The sequence below is a fragment of the Cervus canadensis genome, chromosome 19, assembly GCF_019320065.1.
Source record: "Cervus canadensis isolate Bull #8, Minnesota chromosome 19, ASM1932006v1, whole genome shotgun sequence".
In the NCBI taxonomy this organism is placed as follows: domain Eukaryota; kingdom Metazoa; phylum Chordata; class Mammalia; order Artiodactyla; family Cervidae; genus Cervus; species Cervus canadensis.
The window spans coordinates 32,335,614-32,360,191 of NC_057404.1; the positions used below are offsets into that span (position 1 = coordinate 32,335,614).

Consider the following 24,578-nt stretch of genomic DNA (forward strand, 5'->3'; position numbering starts at 1 on the left):
AATTGGGCCTTAGGAAGCATCACTATGAACAAACCTAGTGGAGGTGATAGAATTCCAGTTGAGCTATTTGAAATCCTATTAGATGATGCTGTGAAAGTGCTGCACTCAATATGCCAGAAAATTTGGAAAACTCAGCAGTGGCCACAGGACTGGAAAAGGTCAGTTTCCATTCCAATCCCTAAGAAAGGCAATGCCAAAAAATGCTCAAACTGCCACACAATTGCACTCATCTAACACACTAAAGTAATGCTCAAAATTCACCAAGCCAGACTTCAACAATACATGAACCGTGAAATTCCAGACGTTCAAGCTGGTTTTAGAAAGACAGAGGAACCAGATATCAAATTGCCAACATCCACAGGATCATCAAAAAAACAAGAGAGTTCCAGGAAAACATCTGTCCCTGCCTTGTGACTATGCCAAAGCCTTTGACTGCATGGATCACAATAAACTGTGGTAAATTCTGAAAGAGATGGGAACACAAGACCACCTGACCTGCTTCTTAAGAGATCTGTATTCAGGTCAGGAAGCAACAGTTAGAACTGGACATGGAACAACAGACTGGTTCCAAATAGGAAAAGGAGTATGTCAAGGCTATATATTGTCACCCTGCTTATTTAACTTATATGCAGAGTACATCATGAGAAATGCTGGGCTGGAGGAAGCACAAGCTGGAATCAAGATTGTTGGGAGAAATACAATAACCTCAGATATGCAGATGACACCACCCTTATGGCAGAAAGTGAAGAACTAAAGAGCCTCTTGATGAAAGTTAAAGAGGAGAGTGAAAAAGTTGGCTTAAAGCTCAACTTTCAGAAGACTAAGATCATGGCATCTGGTCCCATCACTTCATGGCAAACAGATGGGGAAACAGTGGCAGATTTTATTTTGGGGGGCTCCAAAATCACTGCAGATGGTGATTGCAGCCATGAAATTGAAAGACACTCCTTAGCAGGAAAGTTATGACCAACATTGACAGCATATTAAAAAGCAGAGACATTACTTTGCCAACAAAGGTCCATCTAGTCAAGGGTATAGTTTTTCCAGTAGTCATGTATGGAAGTGAGAGTTGTACTATAAAGAAAGCTGAGAACTGAAGAACTGATGCTTTTGAACTGTGGTGTTGGGCAAGACTCTTGAGAGTCCCTTGGACTACAAGGAGATCCAACCAATCCATCCTAAAGTATATCAGTCCTGAGTGTTCATTGGAAGGACTGATATTGAGGCTGAAACTCCAATACTTTGGTCAGCTGATATGAAGAGTTGACTCATTTGAAAAGACCTGATGATGGCAAAGATTGAAGGCAGGAGAAGGGGACTACAGAAGATGAGATGGTTGGATGGCATCATCAACTCAGTGGGTTTGAGTCTGGGTAATCTCCAGGAATTGGTGATGGACAGGGAGGCCTGGCGAGCTGAAGCCATGGGGTCGCAAAGAGTCGGACATGACTGAGCAACTGAACTGAACTGTACTGAACCTTAAGAATATTATGTAATCCTACTGGCAATCATATGTGAGACAAGTTTTGTAGATTTTTGTTCAGACATACAGATTAATTTTCATGTTACATATTATGCAGCTCAGTCTGGTTGCAATATATCTGATTGATTGGTGATGCATACAGACATAGTATAGTATTAACATGACTGAATATACTGTCTTTTGGAAATACTGTTCACTTTTAATATCAGCTTTAGTTTTCCAGTAAGTTAAATAGCTTCCATTTTGGCTTCCTCTACTGTGCTTGCTTATGCGTAAATATTATAGTCCTACTGCCAGGTGGTCAGTATTTGTAATTAAAATATTCAGTGTGTACTGTCACTTCAGTACATTATATTAACTGATAACCCTACATCACTCGGATGGCATCACTCACTCAGTGGAGATGACTTTGAGCAAGCTCTGGGAGTTGGTCATGGACAGGGAAGCCTGGCGGGCTGCAGTCCATAGGGTCACAGAGTCAGAAACGGCTGAGTGACTGAACTGAATTGGACTGTTACTTCAGCCGTGTCTGACTCTTTGTGACCCTATGGACTGTAACCTGCCAGGCTCCTCTGTCCGTATTTTTCAGGCAATAATCCTGGAGTGGGTTGCCTTTCCCTTCAGGGTATCTTCCTGACCCAGGGATCAATCATGCCTCTGTTGTGTCTCTTGCATTTGCAGGCAAGTTCTTTCCCACTAGTGCCATATGGGAAGCCCTTAAGATTTGCATAATTGAGTCTAAAGAGGTAGATGTGTTGGTGACCAAATAGGAATGTATTAGGCCTTATTACAAGGGACATATTTTACTCTGATAATATAGCATGATAGTTTTTTTTTGGCATAATTAAAACAGATTTAAAATTTCCTTTTATGTTCATGACTCTTCACTCCTCTGGTAACATTTATTGCATACTTGATGAAGATGGCCCTTATAGAAATTAAAGCATACATCTCAAACTTTGCATTATCTTTAAAACTGTTGTGGAAAAGCTTTTTCTTAAATATGCAAGAGTGAAATTAACTCTTATTGCTCATGTTTGTGCCCTTTAAAAATTTATTCATTTTTTATTATTAGCCTGGAAGAATGATAAATTTAATTGATTAAGAAACGTATATTGAATACAGTTTTTCTAGTGTTGCTCTATACATTATATAAATCACTGCCAGATACAATAGTAATACAATTACCGTAGCCCCTGGAATATACCAGTATACCTACCTACTAGAAAGCTTTGTGTATTCTAAAACTCTATCAACCTAGACACTGTCAGCATGGCAGGGTCCCTAAGCAGAAATCATCCAGAGAGCCGAAGAAAGGTGACTGCAGGCAAAAGATATCTTTTTAAAGGAACTCGCTGATAAAAAGCTTCAACAGCATGACATATCTCTGACATGCTGGGAAACAGCAGCTGACAGAGCAAACCAACATGTAACAATTGGTTTCAGGGGTGAAGATATAGGACCATAAACCAAATAAGGCTTGTAAACAGCTGCCAGGGTTGCAAATCAAAACCTTTATACACCTATTCCATGTGGGGCCAACTTTTGGAACTAATAGGCCCTTCCCTTTAGACTTTCATGAATGAAAGCAGCCATCAATAGGTGATCAGACAATAGGGAAAATCATTGTATTTCTGAAAGAGAAACTATCCATCATCTGTGAAGCTTTTGACTTTGTCTATTGTCCATTTCAATTTTGTATCCAAAATCATATCTTGAGCCATCTTTCAATATCTCTTGCTAAATAACTGAGCTTCAGTTGAGTGTCATTTCTTGTTCTTGCATCAGTGGTAGAGAACGTCCAAATATCTCCTTTACTGTGAGTAACTGAGTTATTCTTCATTCTGCCTGTCTTGATAGGCAATTGTGAGTAAGCATCTTCTCAGATGATGAGGAGACCAATTGTACAAAAACTTGTGAAAATATTTCCTTCATCTTGTAAAGATGTAAGGACTGTAAAACAAAGCAGATAACATAAAAACTTAACAAGGCTGTATACTGAAAACAATAAATCATTAGCACCACAGGAATGAGTTTTAATAGCCTTTGATTAATCTCTAATCTACCACTATTGCAATATTCTTTGTTGATGGAATTCTTAATTAGATTGTTATTTGAAACAATTCATTTCACATTTATTAAATGTTCTGCATACTCTTATGTTTTCATTTGGTAGCATTTAGCAAACATCATTAAAGCAGCAAATGATGGTCACAGATTTATCATGTTTAGGAGCTTTCAGTGCCTTTAAAACACTTGTTAAGTGTTGCTAAAATTCCATCATTTTCTATATTCTAGTAACATTTGTCTTTTATGTACATTTTTTGTTATTTTACCTCCTTGTTGACAAATACTTGGCAAGAGATTAACTATTTAGAGCTCATTTGTGTGCTTATGAACAGTACCTAAACACTGCCTACATTATCCAACCTACCTCATAAGGTTTTTTGTAAGATTAACTGCAGAGTAAGAGTTAAATTAATCTTATTTTATTATTGCTAGTAATAAATAAATATAAGGTAAAGTTTCAGTGAGTGTTTTAATGTTAAAAATAGTATTTAACGTGTAACACACAGAGTAATTTAAAAGTGCTGGGCACTTTTCTAGGTGTTTTGCATGTTTTAGTTCACTGCCTTTTAAAATTGTCCTTTGAGGTAGATAGCATTGTTATTTATTGCAGATAATGAAACTAGGGCACAGAGAGATTGCTTGAGTGGTTGAATCAAGATCAGCTTGTCTTTTGGACCCAAGGGAGTTCAGCTTCAAAGTTTGTACTGTTAATCAGCGTAATTTACCATCTCTCTGTCAACAGTCTCAAATGAAATAAGTTACTAAATGTTGATTAATAAGATGGGTGTTTGTAACTCTGAATATGTATATATCAAATAGAAGTAATACATATTAGCTAGCACCCAATCAAGCTTTTTTCCAACTCAATTTATCAGATATTTTATGTGAGAAAATAAATTCAGAGGTCCATTTACAGCCCTAAAATTATTCCTGTTTATCATAATGTTGATGTGGCAGTTGAAATAATGACCGTCTCCTAACACTTGCTTTCCAGTTCCAAATATATGATGTTTTCTCCTATGACCTGTAACAGAGTCTTTAGCAAAAAAGGATAGGTGGTAAGGAAGGTATTTGTCAGAAATGTCCCCCGAGGAATTAATTGATGGAAGTATTGTATCAAGGTAGACTAAGGATTGGAGCAAGGAAAATGAAAAGAGAAGTACAATGACCTGAATAATGAAAAGCAGAGAGGCATGGGAGAGAAGTGTGGTAGTATCTTCCCTATACTTTCAGTCCTTTGTTGTGGATTTCCTTTCACAAACTTTTGATAGTAACTGTCATATCTCTGTTGGGTCTTCCCTCTTCTCATAGTTACTGTGTTTTCAGATCTTATGGCTTTTAGATACCCTCTCCATACTGATGGTCTTTGCAGTGATAATTATTGAAAGCATATGATGGACACATGGAGATGCCCTATGCTATTAATATTATATCCCATTTGTATCTGTTTGAAAATTTCCACAATAAACTAAACAAACAATCAATAAAAACAAAATAACAAAATTGAATTCATTCATTGGTGATAGAAATAATATGAAAGTGTTAAGATAGCAAACAATAAAAAGATCTCATCTATTCCATAGTGCTGGTTGGGCTGTTTAGGAATATTTGATCTAATTTTAAGTCACAATTTAAAACAAAGTATGAAGTGATTCAATAAAACTCAGTCACCAAACTCTGCTAATATATGTGAAAAAAAGGTTAATTGGGATGGTATACTTTCAGTTCAGTTCAGTTGCTCAGTCGTGTCTGACTCTTTTTTGACCCCGTGAAGCACAGCACGCCAGGCCTCTCTGTCCATTACCAACTCCCGGAGTTTACTCAAACTCATGTCCATCAAGTTGGTGATGCCATCCGGCCATCTCATCCTCTTTCGTCCCCTTCTCCTCCTGCCCCCAATCCCTCCCAGCATCAGGGTCTTTTCCAATGAGTCAACTCTTCACATGAGGTGGCCAAAATACTGGAGTTTCAACTTCAGCATCAGTCCTTCCAATGCACACCCGGACTGATCTCCTTTAGGATGGACTGTTTGGATCTCCTTGCAGTCCAAGGGACTCTCAAGAGTCTTCTCCAACACCACAGTTCAAAAGCATCAATTTTTCAGCGCTCAGCTTTCTTCACTGTCCAACTCTCACATCCATCCATGACCATTGGAAAAACCATAGCCTTGACCATACGGACCTTTGTTGGCAAAGTAATGTCTCTGCATTTTAATAGGCTTTCTAGGTTGGTCATAACTTTCCTTCCAAGGAGTAAGTGTCTTTTAATTTCATGGCTGCAATCACCATCTGCAGTGATTTTGGAGCCCCCAAAAATAAAGTCTGACACTGCTTCTACTGTTTCCCCATTTATTTCCCATGAAGGGATGGGATCAGATGCCTTGATCTTAGTTTTCTGAATGTTGAGCTTTAAGCCAACTTTTTCACTCTCCTCTTTCACTTTCATCAAGAGGCTTTTTAGTTCCTCTACACTTTCTCCCATAAGGGTGGTGCCATCTGCATATCTGTGGTTATTGATATTTCTCCCAGCAATCTTGATTCTAGCTTGTGCTTGTTCCAGCCCAGTGTTTCTCATGATGTACTCTGCATATAAGTTAAATAAGCAGAGTGACAATATACAGCCTTGACAGACTCCTTTTCCTATTTGGAACCAGTCTGTTGGTCCATGTCCAGTTTTATGGTATACTTTAGTCTTTGTATCTGATATTAGTTCTATGAGTGTAACTAGGTAGTTGGTATTCATGTCTTTTATTAAATTGATGGATCTTTTTTGAATAAGTACTAATACCAGTAGTATAAATTTTGATAATAGTATCAAAATAAATGCATTTTAGTATCAGGTACTATCCTGAGCCCTTTACACATTTTTTTTTTTTTTTTATTAGTTGGAGGCTAATTACTTCACAACATTTCAGTGGGTTTTGTCATACATTGATATGAATCAGCCATAGATTTACACGTATTCCCCATCCCGATCCCCCCTCCCACCTCCCTCTCCACCCGATTCCTCTGGGTCTTCCCAGTGCACCAGGCCGGAGCACTTGTCTCATGCATCCCACCTGGGCTGGTGATCTGTTTCACCATAGATAATATACATGCTGTTCTTTTGAAATATCCCACCCTCACATTCTCCCACAGAGTTCAAAAGTCTGTTCTGTATTTCTGTGTCTCTTTTTCTGTTTTGCATATAGGGTTATCATTACCATCTTTCTAAATTCCATATATATGTGTTAGTATGCTGTAATGTTCTTTATCTTTCTGGCTTACTTCACTCTGTATAAGGGCCTCCGGTTTCATCCATCTCATTAGGACTGGTTCAAATGAATTCTTTTTAACAGCTGAGTAATATTCCATTGTGTATATGTACCACAGCTTCCTTATCCATTCATCTGCTGATGGGTATCTAGGTTGCTTCCATGTCCTGGCTATTATAAACAGTGCTGCGATGAACATTGGGGTGCACGTGTCTCTTTCAGATCTGGTTTCTTCAGTGTGTATGCCCAGGAGTGGGATTGCTGGGTCATATGGCAGTTCTATTTCCAGTTTTTTAAGAAATCTCCACACTGTTTTCCATAGCGGCTGTACTAGTTTGCATTCCCACCAACAGTGTAAGAGGGTTCCCTTTTCTCCACAGCCTCTCCAGCATTTATTGCTTGTAGACTTTTGGATAGCAGCCATCCTGACTGGCGTGTAATGGTACCTCATTGTGGTTTTGACTTGCATTTCTCTAATAATGAGTGATGTTGAGCATCTTTTCATGTGTTTGTTAGCCTACACATTTTATTTTCCACATGCTATTTTGCTCAGTTCTGACAAAAACACCACAAAGTAGTTATTTCTCTTTGTGTATTTTCAGTTGTGACAATTGAGGATCATAGGACAAAAATCACTTGTCGAGGGCATGATGGAACTGGTAGATAGGTATACCATAGTGGTCTCTCTGACTTTAAACTCAGGCTCATTTTGGATCTTCCCTAGTGGCTACCTACTGCAGTATTCTTGCCTAGAGAATTCCATGGACAGAGGAGCCTGGTGGGCTACAGTCCATGGGGTCTCACAGAGTTTTGGACACAACTGAGCGACTAACACACAATACCTTAGTAGAGAATATATGTCCCCTGGAAATAAAGTATTAGCAGGAATGCTGCTGCTTAATCACTTCAGTTGTGTCTGACTCTGTGCAACCCCATGGACTATAGCCTGCAAGACTCTTCCATCCATGGAGATTCTCCAGGCAAGAATACTGGAATGGGTTGCCATACTTTCCTCCAGAGAATCTTCCAAACCCAGGGATTGAACCCAGGTCTTCCACATTGCAGGCAGATTTATTCCTGTCTATGCCACCAGGGAGGCCCATTAGCATGAACAGATGGGGTCAATTTTAAAGAAATCCCTAGTTCCTAAATATCTAATTTTATAGCTCTTCATTGTAAATCATGGATGGATCTATTTCCTTTTTTTCAACAAGAAAGGATGTACTTTCATACATCTGTTTTCCAGCCTTGAAATTTAAAATCAATGTACTGATTTAACTAGCAGTATCCTTTTACATTTTACTGTTTATTTATTTTTAATTTCTTTTATATTTTTAGTTTCAATCTCTGATTCCACAGGGTACACCTTTTTAGTCTGTAACAAAATTTCAAGTGCACTCTTTTGTTTCTTAGAGGTCTATTCTTTCATTGCTGAATAGCAGAAGAGTATTTTCTATTCACCACCAGTTTCTTGTACTATGCAGAATCTTTGCCCTCTGTCTTCTTCTATCACCCTGCTATTTTCCATCTTAGTCAGGACTTCCCTAATCTTCAACCATGTTATAACTAGTATTTCAGATTATTTTAAGTATCTCAATATGTGTTATCTGATTTCCTGGAAAAAAAAAAGTATGTCATTAAGGAAGACAGATATCTTCATTAATATAAACCTTCACTATTAGATGAGTTTATTTTTATGAGCTGGCACTTGTTTTTTGTTTTATAGTATACTGAGTTTATTTAGATATTTTAATTATCACTGAATAGTTTGTGAAAACTGTCATCATTTAGCTTAGAAACATAATTGTATAATGAAGTTACTTGCAGCAATATCAGTGATTAATGCCACTAATAGAAGATAAGTAAAATGGAATGGCAAAGGTTAGAAATAGAATTGATTTCTTTCTTCTGATCTTTAATTACAAGTATTAAAATTTTTCTAGATGTTAACTTGACTGGAAAAGAATGAATTGACTGTCTGTTGACCTAAAAACATATTTTTAAGGCAGATATTTGTTGCCCTAGAGAGGGAGGAGTCACTGAATTTGAAATGTACATGTTTCTGTGACTGACTTAATTCACCTTTCTTAGTATGGGGATAAAAATGATCATGACTTGTCCTGACTTGTGAGTACTATGGGTCAGAGACCAAAAATATCTCTGTTTTGGAGATTCAGAAGATTCTAAAATCAGGACAGGATGTTGCCATTAGTCCAATAAGATGTAATGAGCATTTCAGGAAAATTATTTAGTGCAAAATGGATTCTGGTCCAATATTGACATTAAAAGAAATATGTAGATATAATTTATGTTATCGAATATAGCAATTTCATTTTAATACTATAGGCTTAACATTCATACATTCAGTGTTGATCCTGTACATTAGAAAAATATGTTGCAGACCAATAAGGTTACCTGTTATATGACCTGTTTTATATTATGATACAGAAAAGAGAAAACTATTGGGAAAGAGATGAGATTAGTGGTTGTTTGTGACTATAATTGAAGGTAATGAAAAGAGAAAGTGAAAATGAAATTGCTCAGTCATGTCCATTTCTTTGCGACCTCATGGACTGTAGCTTGCTAGGCTCCTCCATCCATGGGATTCTCCAAACAAGAATACTGGAGTGGGTTACCATTTCGTTCTCCAGGGGATCTTCCCGACACAGGGATCGAACCCCTGTCTCCCTCACTGCAGACAGACTCTTTTCCGTCTGAGCCACCAGGGGCTCCTAATAGAAGGTACTCCTAATGGAAGGTAATAATTTAAGACAAAGAAGAAACATGAGACAGTTTTGGGGGTTAATGAAACTGTTGTTTACCAAGATTGTGATGGTAGACAAATGATTTTATACATTTATCAAAACACATAGAGCTGGACACCACAGAAAATTATATTTAATTATTGTACATTTAAAAGAAAAAATGAAGGAAAAAGTGAGAAACAAATCATTGGTTTATTGATTAAAAAGAGTAGATTAAAAATGTGAGAGATTAAGAGTATAAGGTTTATCGTTAATAAGAAGAAAAAGAAAGTGGTTTAAGGGGGTTATGGATTAAATAAATATTTTGTTTGAAGAGAGGAATCTTGAAAATATCTGTAATAGAGGGTAAGAAAAGAATGTGAGTATTCAAAGATAAATAATTAATACAGAAAGCCTTTGAAACCATAGTAGGTAATGGAAGAAGGACTTGTTTTTGTTCCTATGAAAGGGGAAAAAAAAACAGTGTAGATACAGTGAATCATTTTAAACTCACTTAGGCAGGTCCAGTTTACTTCTTTCTTTTTAATACTGTCTGAATATTCATTTCTTTATCCCCCCAAATGCTGTGTTCTCTCATAGTATCAAAGTGTGACAAGTGATTAGTCTATAGCAGTGCTCTCAAAGTATGATATTTAGATCAACAACATCACTATTACTAGGGAATTTGTTAGAAATAAATTCTACTCCAGGCATACTAAACAAAAAATTCCAAAGACAACATGTAAAAAGTTTACAGGAACATGAAAAAAAATGTTAAACATCAGTAATCATCAGTGCAATGCAAGTAAAACCTGTATGAGAAATCACCTCACACCAGTCAGGTTGGCTGTTATTAAAAAAATAGTAATGTTCGTGAGGATATGGAGAATATGTGAATTGTGCAGCCACTATGGAAAATAATATAGAGATTCCTCAAAAATTAAAAGCAGAACTACTAGAGAATCTGGTAATCCCACTTTAGTATATTAGCACTTCCATGTTCATCATAGCAGTTTTCACAATAGTAAAGATGTCTAAAAAATTTCCATGTCCACTGACAGTTGAATGAAGACCATGTACTATACATGCATAACTATGTGCAATATTATTCATTCTTAAACAATAAGAATGTTATTAAGATAAGAATAAGAATATTCAACAATATTATTGAAACAATAACAACATTATCCATTCTTAAACATATTGCACAAATTGTGCCATATGTGACAGTATTGGTGAACCTTGAGGATTTTATGCTAAGTGAAATAAATCAGTCACAGAAAGACAAATGCATGGTTCTGCTTATATAAGTTATTTAAACAGTGAAATTCTTAGAATCAAAATTGTTAGAATGTCCATACTTATCTACAGGTTAAATGAAATCTGTATCAAAATACTGATGGATTTATTCACAAAACTGGAACAAATAATCCAAAAATTTGTGTGGAACCTTAAAGAAACCCAAAGAGCTAATGCAATATTAAGAAAGTAGAAGATGGAAGTATCATACTTCCTGATTTCAAACTGTATTGTGAAGCTAAAGTAAACTTCCAGGTGTACAAGCTGGATTTAAAAAAGGCAGAAGGGCCAGAGAACAAATTGCCAACATCTGGTGGATCATAGAAATATCAAGGGAATTCCAGAAAAACGTCTACTTCTGCTTCATTGACTATGTTAAAGCCTTTGACTGTGTGGATCACAATAAACTCTGGAAAATTCTCAAAGAAATGGGAATACGAGATACCTTACCTGCCTCTTAAGAAACTTGTATGCAGGTCAAGAAGCAACAGTTAGAACTGGACATGAAACAGTGAACTGGTTCAAAGTTGGGAAAGGAGTATGTCAAGGCTGTATATTGTCACCATGCTTATTTAACTTATATGCAGAGTACATCATGTGAAATGCTGAATGGATGAAACCCAAACTGGAATCAAGATTGCTAGGAGAAATATTAATAACCTCATATATGCAGATGATAGTACCCTAATGGCAGAACTAAACTAAAGAGCCTCTTTATGAGGGTGAAAGAGGACAATGAAAATGCTGGCTTAAAACTCAACATTCAAAAAATAAAGATCATGGCATCTGGTCCCATCACTTCATGGCAAGTAGATGTGGAAACAGTGGAAATAGTGACAGACTTTATTTTTTTGGGCTACAAAATAGCTGTGGATGGTGACTGCAGCCCTGAAATTAAAAGACACTTACTCCTTGGAAGAAAAGGTATGACAAACTAAACCTGAGATATCACTTTGCTGACAAAGGTCTGTGCAGTATAAGCAATGGTTTTTTCAGTAGTCAGGTACGGATATGAGAGTTGGGACCATAAAGTTGGGTGAGTGCCAAAGAATAGACGCTTTCAAATTGTGGTGCTGGAGAAGACTCTTGACAGTCCCTTGGACAGCAAGGAGATCAAACCAGGTGATCCTAAAGGAAATCAACCCTGAATATTCATTGGAAGGACTGATGCTAAAGCTGCAGCTCCATTACTTTGGCCACCTGATGCGAGGAGCCAACTCATTAGAAAAGACCCTGATGCTGGGAAAGATTGAGGGCAGGAGGAGAAGGGGGCAATAGAGGGTGAGATAGTTGGATGCATCATCAACTCAGTATACATGAGTTTGAGTAAACTCTGGGAAATAGTGAAGGACAGGGAAGCCTGGCATGCTGCATTGCATGGGATCACAAAGAGTCAGACATGACTTAGCAACTTAAAGACAACAATAATATTTGTAAATAAATAATTTCAGGGTAGTCAAAAAGTTTAATATAAAATGATTATGACTGGAATCCAAATTGAATCGGGCCACAAAAACCAAGAGGTCTATTTCTCTTAAAGTTGCAAAAAATTGGACATGACTGAGTGACTGAATAACAGCAACGATAGTAATAAAAACTGTATGTTATAGGCACGAAAAGATATGCAAGATCAATGGAACAGAACATAGATAAAACCATGGTTATATGGTCAGTTAACTTGTGACAAAGGAGCCATGAATATACAGTGGGGAAAGGACTGTCTCTTCAATAAAATGTGTTGGGAAAACTGAACAGCTACATCAAAGGAATGAACCACCTACTTATACCATATACAGAAATTAATTGAAAATGAAAAACACTGTAACCCTGAAACCATAAAACTTTTAGAAGAGAGCATAGGCAGTAAACTCTTTGACATCAGTCTTAGCAGTATTTTTTTTGAATCCATCTCCTCAGGCAAGGGAAACAAAAGCAAAAATAAACAAGTGAATCTGTATAAAAAAAGGTTTTGCACAGTGAAGGAAGCCATAAATGAAATGAAAATGCAACCTATTGAATGGAAGAAGATATTTGAAAATTATGTCTATGATAAGGGGTAATATGCAAGTATAAAAGAACTCAAATGAATGCAACATAAAAAGTAACAGTCCAATTAAAAGATGGGGAGAGGACTTGAGTAAATATTTTTCTAAGGAAAACATACAAATGGCCAACAGATAGATGAAAAGATACACAACCTCACTAACCATCAGGGAGTGAAAATCAAAACCACAGTGAGTTATCACCTCACACCTGACAAGAATAACTTTTATCAGAAAAATAACGGAAAGTGTTAGCATGTGGAGAAAAGCGAACCCTCTTGTACTGTTGGTGGGATTGTGAAGTGGTATAGCCACTATGGAAAACAATATGAAGTTTCCTCAAAAATTAAGAATAGAACTGCCGTATGATCTAGAAATTCTATTTCTGGGTATTTATCCATCAAAAACAAAAACAAAAAACTAATTTGAGAAAATGTATACACCCCTGTGTTCATTGCAGTATTATTTATAGTGGTCAAGGTATGGAAGCAACCTAAGTGCTCATCAATATATAAGTAGAGGTGATACACACACAAACACACACACAGGAATGTTATTCAACCATAAAGAGAAATAAAATCTTGCCATTTGTAATAACATAGATGTACCTAGAAGATATTATGCTAAGTGAATTAAGTTAGAGACAGATACCTTATGATATCACTTATATGTGGAATCTGAAAAACAAAACAAAGGAAAGCAGAAATAGACTCACAGATAGAACAAACTGGTGGTGTCAAAACGGGAGAAGAATAAAGAATTTAGTGAAACAGGTGAATGGAATTAAGAAGTACAAAACTGGAGTTAAGAAATACCATGGGGCAGTAAAGTGTAGCATAGGGCATATATAGTCAATATATTGCTTGAGCTTGGTATGGTGAAAGATGGTTGCTAGATTTGTCATGGTGATCAATTTGTAATGCATATAAATGGTGAATCACTTTGTTGTACATCTAAAACTAATGTACAACATGTATATGTATGTCAACTGTACTTCAGTGATGAAAAAGAAAAGAAAATACAGCATACTGTTAATGTAAACTTTAAAAACATGAAAAATTGTGCTACGTATTTGAAGTATAAAATTCCATATCTAATTTCAGAGATGGGTTACATTTGGGATCCAGAGTGGTTATCCTTACTTACTTAGTGAGAGGATGGGAATAATAATGGTAAAAATCAATCTTAGCTATTGGAAATGTTTTCTTGTTATTACTTAAACATAATTTGGTATATTGGAAATCAACCTGTATAATAAATTTTAACAGTAAGTATAAGTGTGTGTAAATGAGACCATTACATTTTCCCCCACTCTTTTGTTCTGTCTTGCATAGTAAGGACATTGTGTTAGCATTCTCTCGAATTTAATAGGACTGTATTTGTGAATTACAATGATCAAATTATATTACAACGGACAGATGGCAGTTCCAATTATATGTGTTTTTCATGAACAGAAGTTACTTAAAATTGTGAGCCAGGATCTAACTACAAATGTCTGTGAACATGAAATGTTATACCACTACATGTCCCTGAAGGTATTTCTAAAGCAGTTTTATCTACTCTAAAGTAGATGACATATTTCAGAGCCACATAAATCATCATAATATAATGTTGTGGTTGTCATAAGATTTTTAGGTATGTGGGATATCCCAAATGAAGCATAGTTTGTAATGTTAATACATATCAGAAGGTAAATCTTGAGCTGTGCTCATTTGAGTCTTGCAATATTTTATGTAGAGTAACAGTTTTCTGAAACAAATGTCCTAAGCTTTATAATCATCACTGATATCTTCAAAGTGAAAATAATTAAACATAGTGATGTATCTAATTCCTGAAATGTCAATAATATAATTAACTCATCTGTCTTACTTATTTCAATTACAAAGTGGTGAATTTATTTTATGAATGTTTATTTGAGACAGCTATGAAATGGTTTAATAAATAGTCATTGTTAACACTTAATTTTCCAAATCTACATTTTATTAGTATACAAAGATTTTACTTATATTTATCATGAAATGGAGATAGATACTGTGTCTACCTATGTAGTGACTGTGCAGACACTTTGCTGAACTGGATAGTGGCTGGGGAGAAGATGGGTTCAGTAATCACTTGCAAAGATGAATAAGATAGGGTTGATCTTACAAATGAAATAAACATGATAGAAAATAAATATGGTGGAAAACTTGGGTTAACATCTTGGAAGAATCATGAAAATGTGAAGTGACATATAACTAGTATTACTATATCTAATATAGACAAAAAATGCATAACACTCAATCTCATGTGATCTACTAAAACACCTAAATGTTTTAAACAGATGTAATCCCCTTTTTAATACTAATGGATTAATTTTATTTTGTTTACATGCAGGTGTTTTCTTAGAGTTTACAGTTTCTTTAAGTGACTATAGACATGATATGGATATATTAAAATTTATGATCATATAATTTTAATTTCCCAGGATATTTCCAAATGCTCTGTGAGATGGCAACAAGGATCCAGAATCCATCGACTTTAGAGTCCTGCCATCCTTATTCCCCCTCCTGTTCCCACCGCTGTCCTCACTCAGACAGTCCTTGGAACTGCAAGTTCTACCCAATATTTGTAAATAACATTGAGCTGGCCAAAACTTGAGAGAACTGAGGCCTGTTTTGCACCAAGTTTGGCCTAGAGCTTTTAATGATTGGGAGATTTCATTCCTGTCTCAGTTTCAGCATTCATAAGGCACAAACTACTTACAATTAAATGGGCCCCTTTGAGAAAGAATGTGAATGCAAGTATTACATAAGTGTGGAATCAGCAGACCTACTGTAACCTGATTGGCAATGGCAAAAGAGAAAAATAAAGTAAAATAATAATACTAACAACTTTGTTTAAAATAAAATTTCTTTGTTTCATGTGGGAATTATTTTCTTAGGTGTTAAACCTAAATATTGTCACATCATGAGATGTAATTATATATACCTAATATTGTCAACAAATGTCAGGTATATTAGGTATAGAAGGCAGTCTCCTGGTTTCTGTTACCTTGACGGTAAATCTTATTCTTGATAATCCTTGCCCAGTTGAATTCTTGGCACTGAGAAATTTAGTAAAATTCTTGCCATATTCAAATTAGCCACCTTTCCTATTGTGGTAAAACAGATTGATCATTTACTAAAGCATTCATCAAGCTGTACTTTAAGAGAAATACACCTCTTGATATTTGTGACCGTATTCAATTTGGATGCAAATCGTAATCATTTTATATTAAAATGGATACCCTGAAATGATACCTTAAAATTATTTATATAATAATATTGTTGTTCAGTTGCTAAGTCATATCTCTTTGTGATGCCATGGACTGTAGCATGCAAGGCTTCCCTATCCTTCACTAGCTCCCTGAGTTTTCTCAAACTCATATACATAGAGTCAGTGATGCCATCCAACCATCTCATACTCTGTTGCCCCCTTCTCCTCCTGCCCTCCATCTTTCCCAGCATCAGGGTCTTTTCCAGTGAGTCAGCTCTTCACATCAGGTGGCCAAAGTATTGGAGCTTCAGCTTCAGCATCAGTCTTTCCAGTGAATACTCAGGGTTGATTTCCTTTTGGATTGACAGGTTTGAGCTCCTTGCTGTCCAGGGGACTCTTGAGTGTCTTCCCCAGCACTGCAATTTGAAGGCATCAATTTTTCAGCACTCAGCCTTCTTTATGGTCCAAATCTCACATTCCTACATGACTACTGGAAAAAACATTGCTTAGGCTATATGAACGTTTGTCGGCAAAGTGATATCTCTGCTTGTTAATTAGCCATCTAGATTTTCTTCCAAGGAGCAAGTGTCACTAATAATGTATTATTTCTAAGATACACTAATTTAAGATGTGAATACTATTTGTGATGTTACTATTTCTGTCAGTGTTTTTTAATTTCAATGAGAAGTTGCAGGTGGTCTCTTCTTTCTCTGAAACTAAAATGTTCAGTTCTCTCTCAGTGTTTTTCATTTAACTTCAAAACAGAAGCAATTTTCATTAATAGGGCTTTTCGGAGAGCTCAAATGGTAAAGAATCCACCTGCAATGCAGGAGACACTGGTTTGATTCCTGGGTCAGGATGATCTGCTGGAGAAGCGATAGGCTACGCACTCCAGTAGTCTTGGGCTTCCCTTGTGACTCCGCTGGTAAAGAATCCTCCTGCAATGTGGGAGACCTGGGTTCAATCCCTCTTTTGGGAAGATCCCTTGGAGAAGGGAAAGGCTACCCACTCCAGTATTCTGGCCTTGAGAATTCCATGGACTGTATAGTCCATAGGGTTGCAAAGAGTCGGACATGACTAAGGGACTTTGACTTTAGTAGTATTTTCCACACTGTAAACATAGAGAATTTCACTCAGTTGCATTCAGTGACCTTTCCTGATGTATAGTTCTGTGCGTCTTGATTTTATAGATCAACTTAAGATTTATACAAGTTCTGTGGCGCTGTATTTCATTGCTGTGTTTTAAGAAATATTTGAAGCTTACTGTGATTCCCAAAGTCTAAGTATAGTGACTTCTAATTTAAAAATCCCTGTAGATATAAACTTTCATATATCTATGACTTTCATTTGTCCACTTTATTTCTATTTTTTTAAGTTTCTTTTTTATTGGAAAGTGAGTTTTAATTTTATGTGCTGAAAATAATTTTAATAAAAATGTTTTCTGGTGTAATAACTTGAAATTGTATTCTAGTTTGCAGCATATTATACCGTTCACTCCTTTATTTAACCTTTATCACAGTCCTGTGAGATGAGCAGGAAATGATCATATTCCCATTTTAAGTTTTAGAAAACTGAGCCTCTTAGTCATTAGAGACATAAAGTTAAAAATTGTATTAAATTACATATAAAACCATGACTTAGAGCTAGCGCCAGTTGGATCCTAACAGACTCCCACTTAATGAAACAGTGTATAATACTTGACATATTTTTTCTTTCAGTTTAATTAAGCTTAAATAGAATTGCTTAGTTCTCATTTGGTGGAAGTACTGTGATGAGTAAAACAGTTGTATAAGATAGATTAAAATAAAAGATAGGAAAATACATGATATTACAAGTTATGAGAATATTACTAACCAGTAAGAAAGCGTTTTTAATACAGAGTAGTGATAGAAACCAGAATTTAGGTGTTAAGGAATAAGGAAGAGGTAGAGGTGTTGACACATGTGGTGTGGACTAGCCTCTGAAGACAATGAAAGTGTGGGTGGGAAAAGATGATCGAGGGCCTGAGAATGCATGCAAAGCAGAGGGCAATAGATAAATGGAGGGTGAATTAAGTACATATGCTGAAAAGCATTTAAGAATGACAAGGATAAAGGAATTAACAAATTTGAGAGCCTAAGAAAACAAGTAAAGGGGTTAACCTGGTAAAATACTCAAGTAAAGGAAATATGAAAGAAGCAAACTTTAATTCACTAACAATAAAAGCTTATTTATTTTGGAAGATACTCATTTATTTGCAAGTGACAGAACTTTCCTTTTCCCTAAAATTTGATATTCCTAAAGTATGGAAAAGGAATTGAGGAAGAATGGAATAAAGTTATTGTTGTTCTTGTTCAGTCACTAAGTCATGTCCTACTCTTTGTGACCCCATGGACTGCAGCATGCCAGGCTTCCCTGTCCCTCACCATCTCCCAGAGTTTTCTCAAAGTCATTCCGTTGAGTCAGTGATGCCATACAACCATCTCATCCTCTGTTGCCCCCTTCTCCTCCTGCCTCAGTCTTTCCCAGCATCAGGGTTTTGTCCGGTGAGTCTGCTCTTTGCATCAGGTGGCCAAAGTATCGGAGCTTTGGTCAGCATCAGTCCTTCCAATGAATATTCAGGATTGATTTCCTTTAGGATGACTGGTTGGATCTCATTGCTGTCCAAAGGACTCTCAGGTCTTCTCCAGCACCACAGTTTGAAGGCATCAGTTCTTCCATACTCAGCCTTCTTTACGGTCTGACTCACACGTCCATTCAGAGCTATTGGAAAAACCATAGCTTTGACTATAGGGACTTTTACTGGCAAAGTGATGTATCCGCATTTTATTATGCTGTCTAGATTTGTCATAGCTTTCCTTCCAAGGAGTAAATGTCTTTTAACTTCATGACTGCAGTCACCATCCACAGTGATTTTGGATCACAAGAAAGTAAAATCTGTCACTTTTTCCACTTTTCCCCATCTATTTTTCATGAAGTGATGAGACCGGATGCTATGATCTTAGTTTTTTGAATGTTGAGTTTTAAGCCAGCTTTTTCACTCTCCTCTTTCACTTTCTTCAAGAGGCTCTTTATTTTTTTCTTCCTTTTCTGCCATAAGGGTGGTGTTATCTGCATATCTGAGGTTATTGATATTTTTACTGGCATTCTTGATTCCAGCTTTTGATTAACCAGCCCTGCATTTTGAGTGATGTACTCTGCATTGAAGCTAAATTAAGCACAGTGACAGTATACAGTGCTGATGAACTCCTTTCTCAGTTTTGAACCAGTCCATTTTTCCATGTCTGGTTCTGACTGTTGCTTCTTTTTCTGTATACAGGTTTCTCAGAAGAAGTTAAGGTGATCTGTTATTCCCATCTCTTTATGAATTTTCCAGTTTGTTGTGATCCACACAGTCAAAGGCTTTAACATAGACAATGAAGCAGAGGGAGATTTTTTTTTTTGGTATCCCTTTGCTTTTTCTACGATCCAGTAGATGTTGGCAGATTGATTTCTGGTTCCTCTGTCTTTTCTAAATCCAACTTGCACATCTAGAAGTTCTGGTACTGTTGAAGACTAGCTTCAAGAATTTTGGGCATAATCTTGCTAGTATTTGAAACGAGTGCAGTTGTACAGTAATTTGAACATTCTCTGGCCTTGCCTTTCTTGGGATTGGAATGAAAACTGGCCTTTTCCAGTCCTGTGGCCATTGCTGAGTTTTCCACATTTGCTGGCATATTGAGTGCAGCACTTTAACAGAATCATCTTTTAGTATTTGAAATAGCTCAACTGGAATCCCATCACCTCCTCTAGCTTTGTTCATAGTGATGCTTCCTAAGGCCCACTTGACTTCACACTTCAGGATGTCTGTCTCTAGGTGAGTGACCACACCACTGTGGTTATATGGGTCAGTAAGACCTTTTTGTACAGTTCTTTTGTGATTCTTGACACCTTTTCTTAATAACCAGAAAGTAGTAATAAATATTTTTGATAGATTTTGCATATTTTCTACCAAGTGATAACCTGTGATCAGTATGCATACATACAAAGGGTTACTTGATTATGAAAAACTTGAAAATCATACAATCTAAGTTAGACAAAGCTAATCTCAAAGAGAAAGGCCACTTTACGTTTCTTATGGTATGGAAAAGGAGCTGGAAATACCTGATTGAAATATTTGTATTGTGGAATTAACTTTTTTAGAAAAGAAATGTAACAGGAGGTACGCTAGGGAAGAAGGCAAACCAGTGCTGCCAGCATCAGCCAGGGTCTTAGAATTCTTCCAGTGAACTAATTTAATACTCTTGAGCCTGCTTTCTGCCATGCCTTCAAAGACAGAAGGAAGAAAGTCATCATGGCCACAGCCACTAATGCCAGCAGGGAGACAAAGGCTTGTGTGTCCTTCCTTGTTCAGTGTCAAACAGCTAAACATTGGCACAACTGGGCCTGACTCTAAAGTCTGTCCTCTTAATACTGGAATTTTTGCCTCTGTGGAGATCATATATATATGTTTGATAAGCACGTATTAATTTTGAAAACTCATCAAGGGTAGTTTGAGAATTATTTTAATTTTATTCTAATTTTTTGCATGATTTAATGTTATTTATGATTTTTTTCATAAGTGAAGACATAAGTGTAAGTTGACATCTTGTTTTGAACTTGTACAAGCCTGTTTGTAAACTCATGGTTACCAGAATATGTGGAAAATATGCATATCTTATTTTGATTGACTGTCTTCTTTTTTATAAGTGATATGAAGTATATCATAAACTGAAGAAGTTTTATTTTTATGATACCAGAGATCATGCAGATTCTCTCAACTCCGTCAGGCATTCAGTTAATCACCTAATGTTTAATCTATACTTTATCAAATAACAAGATATAATGCTTAATTTAGCTGCCTAAATGCTTTGATACTTTGCATCTCAGTCTTCTAATTCAGATATTTTTTAACATGTAAAACTAAACAGTAAAACCCACAGAATATGTGCATTATCATTAACCTTTTCATTATTATTTTGCTTGTTATTATTCTCCCTGCAATAAAAGTGAAACAAAACAACAACAAAAAAACAACAAAGTGACTATAAAACGTAAGAAAACTAATTACTCTTTAAATATATACAACTTCTTTATTAGAAAAACAGTGAAAGAAATTAATATTTTATCTGATTAACTTATACAGTGCTTAAAAATTTAGAAGACTTTGAAGACTTCTAATATTTATTTTGCTAATTATGGGAAGTATACTGCATCACAATGTGTAAAAAAGAGAAGATAAAGTGATGCCTGAAGAACAGATACAAATATCTTAGCTTTAGATAGAATACAGTTCTATTTTTTGTTTTACATACTGTAACTATGTATTTTTAAGCATTGATTCTTGGGTTACTGCATTTTCAAAAATCTTTTGACTATATTTGTTGATATTCTTCAAAGATGGTTCTGTGTTTTGTGTTGATTCTTCTCATTTGTAATAAAATGGAATAATGAAATTCTCATCCATTTTCCTGAGTACCTTTGGTATCTCACATTACTTATACAAAGTGAGGACATTTTCCTTCAAATAAGCTGAACTAAATTTATTCTTCAATGATTTTATTGTTTTGATATCAATGCATTGATTAAAAATGAAGACTAACCAAACAAAATATTTTAAATCATGGCACTGTAAGTCTGATGGATTTTGCTTTTGAAATGGTTTATTGTATATTATATTTTACATATGGTTTGGTTATTCAAAATTTGAAATGTGTCTTCCATATTAAGATTCAGACATGGTGGGCCAGGTTCCAAGCCTAATTGAAATAATCCTGTTTCAAAAAATTGTTGATTTCATTTCTAAGACTTGTTAATAAATTGTATTAGAGTTTTTTAGAGATTCATAACCAATAATATATGTCCTATATACACTCTTCTGTGTATACATTTATTACGAGACATTGGCTCATGCAGTCATGAGGGCTGAGGAATCCTGTGATCTGCCTTGTGCAAGTTGGAGAACCAAAAATGTCGGTGGTGTAGCTCAGAGGGCTGGGGGCCAGAGAGCTGACAGTGCAGATTGCAGTCTGAGTCTGAAGGCCTAAGAACCAGGGCACAAGGGCAGGAGAAAGAAAGTGTCCCAACTTCACCAGCCAGGTAGTGAGAGTGGGTGCTCCCTTTCTCCACCTTTTTTTGTGGTATTCATGCCCGCAACAAATTGGATTATGCCCACCCACAGTGTGGAAGGCAAATAGCTCTGCTCAGTCTATAGATTCAATAGCCACTGTCCAGAAGCACCCTCAGAGACATATCCAGAAATAATGCCTAAGCAGATTTGGTCTCCCCATGATCTAGTCAAGTTGACACATAAAATTTAACTTTCTAGTAGACAATTGAGGAAAAAATAAAATCAGTTTTTTTTTTTTAAGTGTGTTGGTTAACTAGTTTTGAATAATGTGCACACTTATGTAACTATCATCCTAATTGAGATATGTAATATCTTCATTGCTCAAAAATGTACGCTTTTACTTCTTTGTGGTTAGTTATTTTACTTAAAATATTTTCTTCCAGTTTTATTAAGATATATTTGACATATAGTACCGTGTATGTTTTCCACAGTTTATTGTGATCCACACAGTCGAAAGCTTTGGCATAGTCAATAAAGCAGAAATAGATGTTTTTCTGGAACTCTCTTGTTTTATCGATGATCCATTGGATATTGGCAATTTGATCTCTGGTTCCTCTGCCTTTTCTAAAACCAGCTTGAACATCTGGAAGTTCTCGGTTCATGTATTGCTGAAGCCTGGCTTGGAGAATTTTGAGCATTACCTTACTAGCGTGTGATATGAGTGCAATTGTGCAGTAGTTTGAGCATTCTATGGGATTGCATTTCTTAGGGATTGGAATGAAAACTGACCTTTTCCAGTCCTGTGGCCATTGCTGAGTTTTCCAAATTTGTTGGCATATTGAGTGCAACACTTTCACAGCATCATCTTTCAGGATTTGAAATAGCTCAACTGTAATTTCATCACATCCACTAGCTTTGTTAGTAGTGATGGTTTCTAAGGCCCACTTGACTTCACATTCCAGGATGTCTGTCTCTAGGTGAGTGATCACACCATTGTGATTATCTGGATCATGAAGATCTTTCTTGTACAGGTTTTCTGTGTATTCTTGCCACCTCTTCTTAATATCTTCTGCTTCTGTTAGGTCCATACCATTTCTGTTCCTTATCGAGCCCATTTTTGCATGAAATGTTCCCTTGGTATCTATAATTTTCTTGAAGAGATCTCTAGTCTTTCCCATTCTGTTGTTTTCCTCTATTTCTGGGAGTTCGTGATGGACAGGGAGGCCTGGCATGCTGCGGTTCAGGGGGTCGCAAAGAGTCGGACACGACTGAGCAACTGAACTAACTCACTCACTGTGTATGTTTAAGGTGTACAACATAATGATTTGATTTATATACCTAATTAAATGATTATCACAATAATTTTAATGAATGTCCATCATCTCATACAGATACAAAATTAAAGAAATAGGAAAAGATTTTTTTCTAGTGAGGAAAACTCAAGATTTTCTCTATTTTACCAACTTTCATATGTAACATACAGCAGTATTAATGATATTTATCTTGCATGTTACATTCCTAGTGCTTATTTATCTTATAACTGGAAGTTTATAACTCTTGACTGCTATTTTAAAAGTGAATTTCTTTCTCCTTTTTTAAAAAAGAAATTCCACTTTCCTTCATTTTTGCTTCTTTAAGCTCCACTATGATCCATGTTATAGACACCTACTGAAGCCCCAGTCTCTACTTACTTCAGAGACTAGGAGCATAACAGGGAATAATAGGACATGAGCTTTATTCATACTTTTCAGTTAGTGAAAATTATTTAAGATACCATGAATCTGTTATCACATTTTAGTTTGTTAATGAATAAAAGATGAATATATATTATTGCTTAAGTAGGCTTAATTTTTTGTACAGAAAATTTCACCAAAATCCTTGCTTCAAAGTATTTCTAATTTTAACAGATTAATTTTCCTTTTTTATTGACCGCATTTTCATGCAAAATATTACTTTGTTTATATTCACGTTAGTAAAGATATAGTTGCCTGATATTTGGAAAACAAACTTTTATCCTTTATCTTACACAAGCTGTCATTCATTACATTATCATTACACAAACATCATATCACCCAGTTTTGATACAGAAGCTCAATATCTGCATTGCTATAACACCTGGGAAACACTTTTAAAATAAATCAAATCTATCCATTTGCAGTGATATACCAATAGAATAGAAAAGTAATATAGAAGAATATGATTTAAGAATGAAATAAAAGTTGTCAAAATTAAATAATGTTTTAAGCCTGTAATTAAGAGGAGCATTTAGAAAGTATGTCTTCTCCATAATAGATGATAGAATATTCTACCATATGAAACTATGTACCTTGCTGCTTTGCAGCAGGTGCAATAAAAAAAAAATTACCCCAAGATTTTACTTGACACT

At 35.8% G+C, this 24,578-nt stretch overlaps 1 protein-coding gene across 2 annotated transcripts in view; it reads left to right on the forward strand.

Moving 5' to 3' along the window:
* The window catches only part of GRID2 (glutamate ionotropic receptor delta type subunit 2), a 1,570,085-nt gene that overhangs the window by 397,368 nt on the left and 1,148,139 nt on the right, over positions 1 to 24,578 (forward strand). The window lies entirely within an intron of this gene.